This window comes from Ovis aries, chromosome 16 (genome assembly GCF_016772045.2).
Source record: "Ovis aries strain OAR_USU_Benz2616 breed Rambouillet chromosome 16, ARS-UI_Ramb_v3.0, whole genome shotgun sequence".
Lineage (NCBI taxonomy): Eukaryota > Metazoa > Chordata > Mammalia > Artiodactyla > Bovidae > Ovis > Ovis aries.
Window position 1 is genome coordinate 66,950,603 of NC_056069.1, and position 10,460 is coordinate 66,961,062.

Genomic DNA, 10,460 nt, shown 5'->3' on the forward strand with positions numbered 1-10,460 from the left:
AACTCACAGTGGTCTCCTGCCCCCTACCCTGTGTAGACTGGTCTCCACACCAGTCTGCTCGATCAGATCCGTGCCCCACAGCCTTCAGATTGACTGGACTCTGGGCTGTGGCCTTGGACCCTTGCATGGCCATCTGCGTCCTTTCCCCCTGGATGGGAGGCTGGTACTTCCATGCCTGCTGCAAGCCCGACCCTGGCCTTTTCATTCACACCCTTCTGACCTTCTTCTTGTTCCCGGAACAAGTCTTTCTAGTTGGAAAGTTCTCTGCCCTCCCCGACCTCTGCAGGGCTCTTATGTGCCATTCAGGGTTCTGAGCGGTGCCCCGTCCTCTCTCCACAAACCTGCGTCCACCTCCATCCTGCACCTTATCCCGTCACCAGCGTGCGACCTTGATGGCTCTTGCTGGTGCTATTCGGCTCATACTCGTGTTGATTCATTTACTGCATGTCGGCCTCCCTGGGGCCCCCTTTCCTGGCTCAGTAGGGGCAGGAGACCCACTTGCCTTGGTCCACCTCTCCACCCACCTGTGGCCATGCGCTGATGGCAATCTGAGCTGGGCAGGCCACTTGTTGACTGTTGAATAAAGAACCCGAGGCACAGGGAGAGGGTGGCAGTGGAGCCAGTGGAGCGGGGCTTCCCCCGGCCTGGGCAGAGCAAGGCGCCCACGTGTGAACAAGCCCAAGTCAGCACCCAGGAGAGCCCAGCCCGGGCCCTGCACACCCGCGTCCTCCTATCACACCCCGGCCTTTTACATTTGATGCAGACACTCCCACGGTCCCCCAGGGATCTGGCTGCACCCTCTAAGTATGAGTCAAGACTTGATGGCCTTCAGGGGTTCTACGTACAGTACTTTTCCAACAGTAACATCTCCCACTGCAGGAAGGGAGGCTATCATGGGAGGGTCTGAGCCCCTGATGGGACAGTCAGGAATTGGGGGAAAGGAGGCCTGGAGCTTCAGGAACTTCCTGTCCCCTCCTGTGACCCTGAGCCTGGAAGGGGCAGTGTGGCCTGGAGAATGAGAGGAGCCTTGACTCGGGACATTGAGCATTTTATCGAGGCGGGCGGCCTGAGCAGGTGTGTGTTCACAGGGGTGATGCTCACAGCCACAGTGTGGCTGACTCCCCCACACGCCCACCCACCCCTCTCTCTTGGACTTCACACCAGCTTGGGGCAGGCTCCTCCGTGGCCAGCACTGAGTGGACCACACCCACCTCTCCCCCAAGGCATTTGTAGTGGAACCACGTGTACAACAGTTTCCTGATTCACACTTAGGGTTGGGGTGGACAAATATCTAAAAGTGATGGAACGCGCCAACACTGAGTGATACCTGGTGACGAAGCGCAGACTCTATCGTCCCACAAGCGAAGAGGCATCTCTCCACACCAGGGTCAGAACCACACATGCACTCTCAGGAGTCAGAAGACGAGCAGGAGGGAGTGTCTGGAGGTGATGGGCACAGCAGCAGCGGGAGGGGGTGCTTCCAGATGCAGAGACCACCCGCAAGTCCCGGGTGGATGAGACGTGAGGCTGCTCCTTCCCTGAAGCACATTCAGTGAAATGTGTCACATTTAGAATTATCGATCTGATTCCATTGTCAAGATTTTGCTGACAGTGTGGGAAATGGACACGTTCATCTCTGTTAAAGTAACCTGCTCCTATTCAGGGACCAGCGGAGCGCCCAACATGTTCCTGGTACTTTTAAGCACATCTCTTAGCGCCCTCCTCCACACCCTGAGGAGTGGGGTGAGTCTCCTCTTTATAGCTGACAGCATGGGAGGGCAAGTGTGGCCAAGATACTCACCGTGATGATGACAGGCTGAACCAGGATTTGAACCCAGGTCTACGGAGACTGGATCCCGGGCGATGGTTTCCGCCCTTCACACGGAGCATCTCACTAATCCACGGAGCCTTCGAGGTGTAACCTGCTCTTGGTGATAAAATTATAAACATTCACTATTGAGAACCTGGAGAACAGACGAGTGTACATAAAAGAAGATTAACAGCAGCTATTTTCCCACTGCAAAAAGAATCATTATTATATCTTGATATGCTTTATTTTCCCCCAAACTTCTCATTCTATCTTTCCAAAGCATATACCAGATCATTATATATGAATTTTTTAAAAATTTATTTTCCTGCCTAACAACTCAGTATGGGCCCCTCTCTTATTGCTGAGCACTGTTTGCTCAGTGCTGGCTGAGAGTCCCGGGGTTGTGTGACATGCATCCAGAGGATAAATTGAGATGCTTCCAATCCAGGTTTATGCATTCAAATGCTTTCTAATTTCTCCCCCTTTTGAAGCAAACTTATTTTGATCAACTATGTACATAAATGGTTTTGATCATTTCCTTGGGACAGCATCCTTTCTCCGTGTTTCCAAAGACAGCTCTGTCCCCTGGTTATGGTCTTAGAGCCTCTAGAGGCTATTTGTTTTGCAAAACAAGAAATCAGGTGACACCACACGTGAAGCTGCAGGAAGAAACGTCCTTTAAAAGAAGGCTTGTTGAGGAAAGCATCTGCGTCTGTTTATCATTGCTCCTCCATCAAACCTGGGTGACCCAGAGGCTCCCCTCCTCATGTCTGGAAGCTTACAGAAGGCCGCTTGGCTCAATGGAAGAAGGGGCTGCACAGGGTCACCGTTTCTAACCAGGTCAATTCTGCTGGTAGAGTGGCACCAATGCCCTCTAGTCCCTCTCCAGCAATTGTATGCAGTGTTCTGGGGCGAGGTCCCATCTACTCCACGGGAAGCACATGGCTCTCTGCAGGCAACCAGAACTCAGAAGCTCACCTGTGCTCCAACACTTCCCCTGCTTCCCATGGTGCCGAGTTGTGTTCATGGTGTGAGGTGGCAGTTCCTCTGAGTGCCAGGCTGAGGTGGGGGAGCCTCTGTGGAGCCTTCTCAAATTATTAAGTACCAGGTAACCACAGAATGTTGGGTGAGTGCTCCCCATTGTTACCTGCTCCTCAAGAATCGCCTTTAGCTCTGTAACTTCCTGAGATTGGTAGGATACTTGGCAACTACAGAGCATGTGGGATTCACGGGGATTAAGGGGATTAACTGTGGGGATGGTGCCAGTGACAGGGCTCCTGAGAAAAGGGCTGGCCATTCTGAAGGAGATCAGCCCTGGGTGTTCTTTGGAAGGAATGATGCTAAAGCTGAAACTCCAGTACTTTGGCCACCTCATGTGAAAAGTTGACTCATTGGAAAAGACTCTGATGCTGGGAGGGATTGGGGGCAGGAGGAGAAAGGGATGACAGAGGATGAGATGGCTGGATGGCATCACCGACTCAGTGGATGTGAGTTTGAGTGAACTCCGGGAGTTGGTGATGGACAGGGAGGCCTGGCATGCTGTGATCCATGGGGTCGCAAAGAGTCGGACACGACTGAGTGACTGAACTGAACTGAACTGAAAAGGACCTCCACTCAGTGATGATTCTTTACTTCACATCTTTGAGTACTTTCTTATTAAGATAGCACATTAGAAATTTTATATACACTGTTGCATTTGTATTTTGCAAATCAGTGATATTCACAAAAAGTGATATTACAAATATCTTATGGTGTCTCTTCTATGTGGCATCAAAAAAATGGTACAAATGAACTTCTTTGCAAAACAGAAATAGAGTCACAGATAGAGAAAAGAAATTTATGGTTACCAAAATGAAAAAGAGGGGAGGGATAAATTGGGAAATTGGAATCAACAAATACACACGTATGAAATAGATGACTATTGATAATAAGAACCTGCTGTATAACATAGGGAACTCTACTCAATACTCTGTAATGACCTAGACGGCAAAAGAATCTAAAAAAGAGTATGTCTAACTGATTCACTTTGCTGTACAGCAGAAACTAACACAGCATCGTAAATCAACTATACTCCAGTGAAAATTAATAAAAACATAAAAGAAGTAATAATGAGAACTTTGAAAGTACAAAGGTTCAAAAGTGGGAAAGCCAAAACTTTCCTGACAGATTATGTGATTTGTACATTTATAGACTGTTGGAATTTATAATGAGGGTAGTCAAGTCACTAAAATAATGCATTAAAAACTTTAAATTGCTATCTACCAGCATATGAATTAGAAAATTAAATTTAAAAAGATATTTACAATAACATAAAAACATCAAATATTTAAGAAAAAGTGACACAAATATGTAAGACTTTATGCAGAGCACTATTAACAAGAGAAATTTAAAATAAAAGTGGAAGAGTATATCATATTTACAGATGGGAAGGTTCAATATTATGTAGATACCAGTGCTTCCAACATGATCTCTAGATTCAATGCAATTCCAATAAAAGCGCCAACTCGGTGAATGTGTATGTATGTGTAACTTGAGAAGCTGATTCTAAAATTTATATGGATGCTATGCCACGACACCCTTAAAAAAGAAGAAGGTGTGAACATTTTATTTTTTTTTGAATATTCAACTTTCTGTAAGCTATTTGGGGCTCCTGAGGTGTCGACAGTATCTTGACCCCGTCTGTAGCTACACTGGTGTTTAATTTGTGACCCTTTACTAGTTGGTTCTGTTTTGTGCACTGTCTTTGGGTATGATATACCATAGGGAGAATTTATAAAGGAAATGATATAAGATTTCAAGAGGGACACACTCCTCTTTTGAAAGTGAAAGTGTTAGTCGCTTAGTCGTGTCCAACGCTTTGCGACTCTATGGACTATTTCCCGCAAGACTCCTCTGTCCATGTAATTCTCCAGGCAAGAACGCTGGAGTGGGTTGCCATTCCCTTCTCCGGGGAGTTTTACCAGCCCAGGGATGGAACCTGGGTCTGCCACATTGAAGGCAGATTCTTTACTTTCTGAGCCACCAGGGAAATCCAAATGTCCCTGGTTCTTAAAAACTGACCTCTTCTGTCACCTAAGTAAATTATGATCTGGTCAAGAAACAAAAGGGACAAATACAGACAATTTTTTCATTTCTTCTGAGACAAGGCATGCTGCTTTCAGCAACGATTTTCTTGGTTTGGGCTTTTGGACTCTGCTGGAAAGGAACAGGATGACATGCCAGTTTCTCCTCCTGCCCCTACTCTGCCCCCTCTCCCCTCTCTCCTCTCACCTGGACGCCAGTGGACCACGGCTGGTCCACGCACGGCTCTCAGAGACGTTCTGAGAGCTTCTGAGACACCCTGCCCGCGATTGTATTCTGACTGCAGGTTGATCGTCAGGTTGAAGACCTCTCACCAGTGAAGTGCAGACTCGTAACTGGGAGGCCTAAGTCAGCATCCAGTAAGCATGAGGGACCGCATCCATCTCAAACACCTGGATGTTTTCCCCTTGGTGACACTGCAGTCCTCATCTGGAATTCTTCTCATGGACGTACATGTCTGTGTACAAAGAGGATAATGTCCACTTCATTCTGCCTCAGTGGGGATTCCAAAGATTAACTTTAATTAAACTTATTTACTTTGAGTTCTCTTGAGGAGTGGTTGTAATAACACAAAAGAGTGAGGATAGTACTGCTAATTGGGATTATATTACTGAATAGCGATGAAAGGAATTCAAGGTTATATGAATAATATAATAATAATTATATGAATAATAGTTCCATTAAAAGAGTTTTATATAAATACAGGGTAATATCATATTGAAACGATAACTTTCTTCTTAGTTTTCTTGACTTTTAACTCTGACTTATATTTAAACACATTGTTTTATTGATGGTGATGTGATGTGCCTTTTAACATGATTATTAACTCTCCTAAGTAACTAATTTTATGTACAGGGAAAATATTCTTCAGATAATAGGGCTTTATATATTTTGAACCTGTACCTTTGTAATAAAATGTAGAGTACTTAATCCCCTAAGCTATACAATCTTTCTACATATCCATGAGGAATTCATAGATATTAAATTAGCTACAAGGGGGCTTTGAAAATGTTCTCCAAATGCTGTAAAGAGATATTGAGAAATCAAGAAAGATATTAAGCATTACAAGAAAAAATTTAATAATGCCCCATAGTCTACTAGAATTCAAGTGTGGTTTATTTATATTAAATTTTCCACTGATTTCCTGAGCTTCGTGTTCCACTGCTGGAGTCAGAAGGTGGTTGTCCACGACTGAGTCTTAGAAGTGCATGGAATTGCCAGCCTGTGGTGTTTTAGAAGATTTTCCTGTAGCTCGAACGGTAAAGAATCTGCCTGCGAGGATTTGAATTCATCTCACCTGCTTCTTTGGCAAAGACCAGAGTGACCACATTTGCTGGGATGCTGGTCTATGAATTTCAGTTACACACAGTCTACAAGCAGTCTTTATCTGTTTGCTGAATATCACAGAGTTTTGGGGATTATGAACTAAGCTCTCATTTGAGCCTGGTTATTTGTGTACATTTGAGGTTGTCGAGAAGCTTAGTCCATTAGAAAATAAGCTGTCCATCGGAGTGGTGTAAAGAATGATGGACGAATGTGTTTTGCCCCACTGAAAACAGGAGAAAGAATTTATCGTATTTGTGTTTCAAATTTCTTGACCACCAACCCCTGCTAAAATAAAAAATTAAGATGGTAGTTCCCCCTCCCCAAAGGAGCTGATATGTTTTGAAGAATGAGGAGAATCTGAAAGATCCAGAGCTCCTTGCTCTGCAAGGTTCAGCACCAAGGACAGCTCTGGAGGGGCCCTGGTTACACTCCCCAAGTCTCCCTCCCGTAGGAAAGCTGAGAGAAGGGGTGTTTGTGTGACTACAACTCCTTGAAACCCCCTGGACTGCAGTCCTCTGTCCATGACATTCTCTAAGGAAGAATACCAGAGCAGGTCGCTATTTCCTACTCCAAGGGGTCTTCCCAACCCAGGGATCAAACCCACGTCTCTCACATTTGCTATACTGGCAGATGGATTCTTTACTACTGCACCACATGGGAAGTCCAAAGGAGAGTTTGCAGGTTATTTAATAAAGGATGTTGGTGGATGTCGGTGATGCAGGCCTGCATTGTCTGTTTGGAGCATCATTAGAAAAGAGCCCTGATTCTCACCAGTACTCAGGAAAGGCAGGGGCAAGCTTTCAAGGAGAGGATGTATGCGTCTTATACTTTGCAGTATTTCTGGCCACAAGCTGAGAGGAAGTGAGGGGACTGTTTACAAACGTCTTCTTTAAAGACAGAGTGGGATCTCAAATGTTGAATTTGCTTCTGAACATTTTGTGAAGAGCCTGGCACATAGTGTGGATAAATATTTGCTGAATGAATGATTAAATAAGTCATCTAGAGCTGCCATCTTCTAATTTTTGCCTTCCATTCATTAAAAAAAAATTTCCTCTTGAGGTGTAATGCACAGGAAAGTACACAGCCATAAGTGTGTGCTTAATAAATGATGCTGTGAAATGTACCAGTGAAACGTCACACAACCCCACCAAAATCAGAGAGAAAACTGCCCTACTCCTCCACCCTGGCTGCTCTGAGGAGACACCAGAATCTGGGCGGCTTAGAAACAACAGACATTTATTCCTCGCCATTCTGGAGGCTGGACATCCTTGGCCATGGTGTCCATGTGGTGAGGTGGGGGCCCTCCTCTGAATTCACACTTCTCACTGCGCCCCACGTGGGTGAAAGGGTGAAGGAGGTCCCTGGGGCCTCTTTTAGAAGGACATTGACCGCATTCAGGAAGCGCCCACTTTCAGGACCTAATCAGCTCCCAAGAGGCTCATTTACTAATAGCGTCCCCTTGGTTGTTAGGTCTCCAACATTTGAGTTTGAGGGGGACACAAACAGGCAGAGCATAGCAAAGGCAGTTCCAGTGTCCCCACAGGCTAAAGATGCCCAGGCCCCCTGCAATGACTGTCCCTCCCCATCCCCTTAAAAGCTACCGACATGCCAACCATTGACTATTGTGGTGGCCCCTTCCTGGCTCCGCTTTGTAATTATTCCTGGCCCTTGTTGTTGTTCAGTTGCTAAGTCAAGTCTGACCCCATGGACTATAGCACTCCAGGCACCTGTATCCTTTACTGTCTTCTTGAATTTACTCAAACTCATGCCCATTGATTTGGTGATATCATCCACCCATCTCATCCTCTGTCACCCTTTTCTCCCCTTGCCCTCAGTCTTTCCCAGCATCAGGGTCTTTTCCAAAGAGTCCACTCTTCACATCAAGCAGCCTAAGTACTGGAGCTTCAGCATCAGTCCTTCTGATGAATATTCATGGTTGATTTCCTTTAGGATTGACTGGTTTGATTTCCTTCCTGTCCAAGGGACTCTCAAGAATTTTCTCCAACACTACATTTCAAAGGCATCAATTCTTCAGCGCTCAGCCTTCTTTATGGTCCACCTCTTACGTTGTACATGACTACTGGAAAAGCCATAGCTTTGCCTATACAGACTTTTGTTGGCATATAGTGATGTCTCTGCTTTTTAATACGCTGTCTAGGTTTGTCACAGCTTTCCTTCCACGGAGCAAGAGTCTTCTAATTTCACGGCTGCAGTCATGGTCCTCTGTGATTTTGGAGACCAACAAAAGGAAGTCTGTCACTGCTTCCACATTTGCCCATCTGTTTGTTAAGAAGTGATGGGACCGGATGCCATGATCTTAGTTTTTTGAATGTTGGACTTTAGGCCAGCTTTTTCACTCTCCTCTTTCACTTTCATCAAGAGGCTCTTTTGCTTCTCTTAGCTTTCTGCCATAAGGGTGGTGTCATCTGCATATCTGAGGTTGTTGGTATTTCTCCTGGCAATCTTGATTCCTGCTTGTGCTTCACCCAGCCTGGCATTTTGCATGATGTACTCTATGTGTAAGTAAATAAGCAGGGTGACCATATACAGCCTTGTCATACTCCTTTCCCAATTTTGAACTGGTCAGTTCTTCCATGTCCGGTTCTAACTGTTGCTTCTTGACGAGCATACGTTTCTCAGGAGGCAGTCATGGTAGTCTGGTATTCCCATCTCTTTAAGAATTTTCCAGCAGGCACAGTCCAAGATCTGTCTGTTTGTTTGTTTGCTTTAAGTGGAATCAGTCACTTTTTACCTTGAGCTTCTCTTGTTCAACTTATGGGCGTGGCATTCTCTTGCGTTGCTGCAGGCCCGTTTCGTTCTTTCATTTCTGTGGCTGTTCCGTTTTATGAAGGCACAGTGAATGTTTCCGTTATTCCTCTGTGAGTGGGCATCTGGACTGTGGGTGTGGCTTTGGCTTTTAGAAAGACCCCTCCCTGAGCATCACTGCTCACGGTCCCTGCTCACCTGTGCACATGGTTCTGTAGAGGGGCCCAGTAGGCACTGCTGGCCTTGCCCCCGCTCTGAGCTCTGTGTCAGGAGAACAGACACAGACAGACTTGTTCATGGGCAGCACCTGTCTTCCACGTGGCACAGCAAAGCTCTTATGTCTTGGCCAACACCATTCAGGCCCCTAGGTCAACTTCTCCACATCTGTCCTGTGGCCTCAGAGCAGAGGAGACCACTCCGAATGTGAACAGGCATGTGAGTCGCCCCAGACTTTGCAGTATGGGTCCTGCCAGGGGTGGGTGCTGGGGTCCATCTGGATACACCAGTCCCTGGGGTGCAGCATGATGGTGAGTCTTCACACTGGCATCTAGGAGGATTTCAACAGGAAAACTGTAAAAATATTTAGCACTTGAATTATAGTTTAACAAATTTATATATCTACAACTTTATTTACATGATTTTGACCTAAAAATTTTGGGTTCATTAATCACAGTTTGTGTTTGACCTTCAATTGTAAAAATTGGTTTAAATATTTTATAAGAAGAATAACTTTTTTGAGATAATACATGTAGTGTATTTTTAATTGTCATTTTAAAGTTACTTTAATTGGTACATTTATAGATATTATTTATAGATATATTTTGTATATATATATATAAGTGTACAGATTATATTTTTATAGATGTAGTTTATACATTTATAGATATACATTTATAGATATACAATTCATGTATTTATTCTTTCCTTTTTCTTTTTTAAAAACTAATGTATTCATTTTAGTTGGAGGATAATTACTTCACAATATCGTGACGGTTTTCGCCATGCATCAACATGAATCGGCCGAAGTTGTGCGTGCCCCCTCCATCCTGACCCCCCTTCCCGCCTGCCTCCCACGCTGTCCCTCTGGGTTGTCCCAGAGCACGGGCTCTGGGAGCCCTGTTTCATGCGCTGAACTTGCGCTGCTCATTTGTGTTGCATGTGTTACTGTATATTGCTGGTTTTCGGTCACTCAGTCGTGTCCGACTCTTTGCAGCCGCATTGACTGCAGCACGCCAGGCTTCCCTGTCCTTCACTATCTCCCAGAGCTTGCTCAGGCTCGTGTCTTTGGAGTCAGTGATGCCATCCAAAGTATTGGATCTCCGGCTTCGGCATTAGTCCTTCCGGTGAACATTCTGGTTTGATCTCCTTTAGGATTGACTGGTTTGACTAGATTCCTTTAGGGTCAACTTGGATTACTGTCTGTTAATGTATATGTGTCAATGTTATTCTCTCAAATCATCCCACCCTTGCCTTCTCC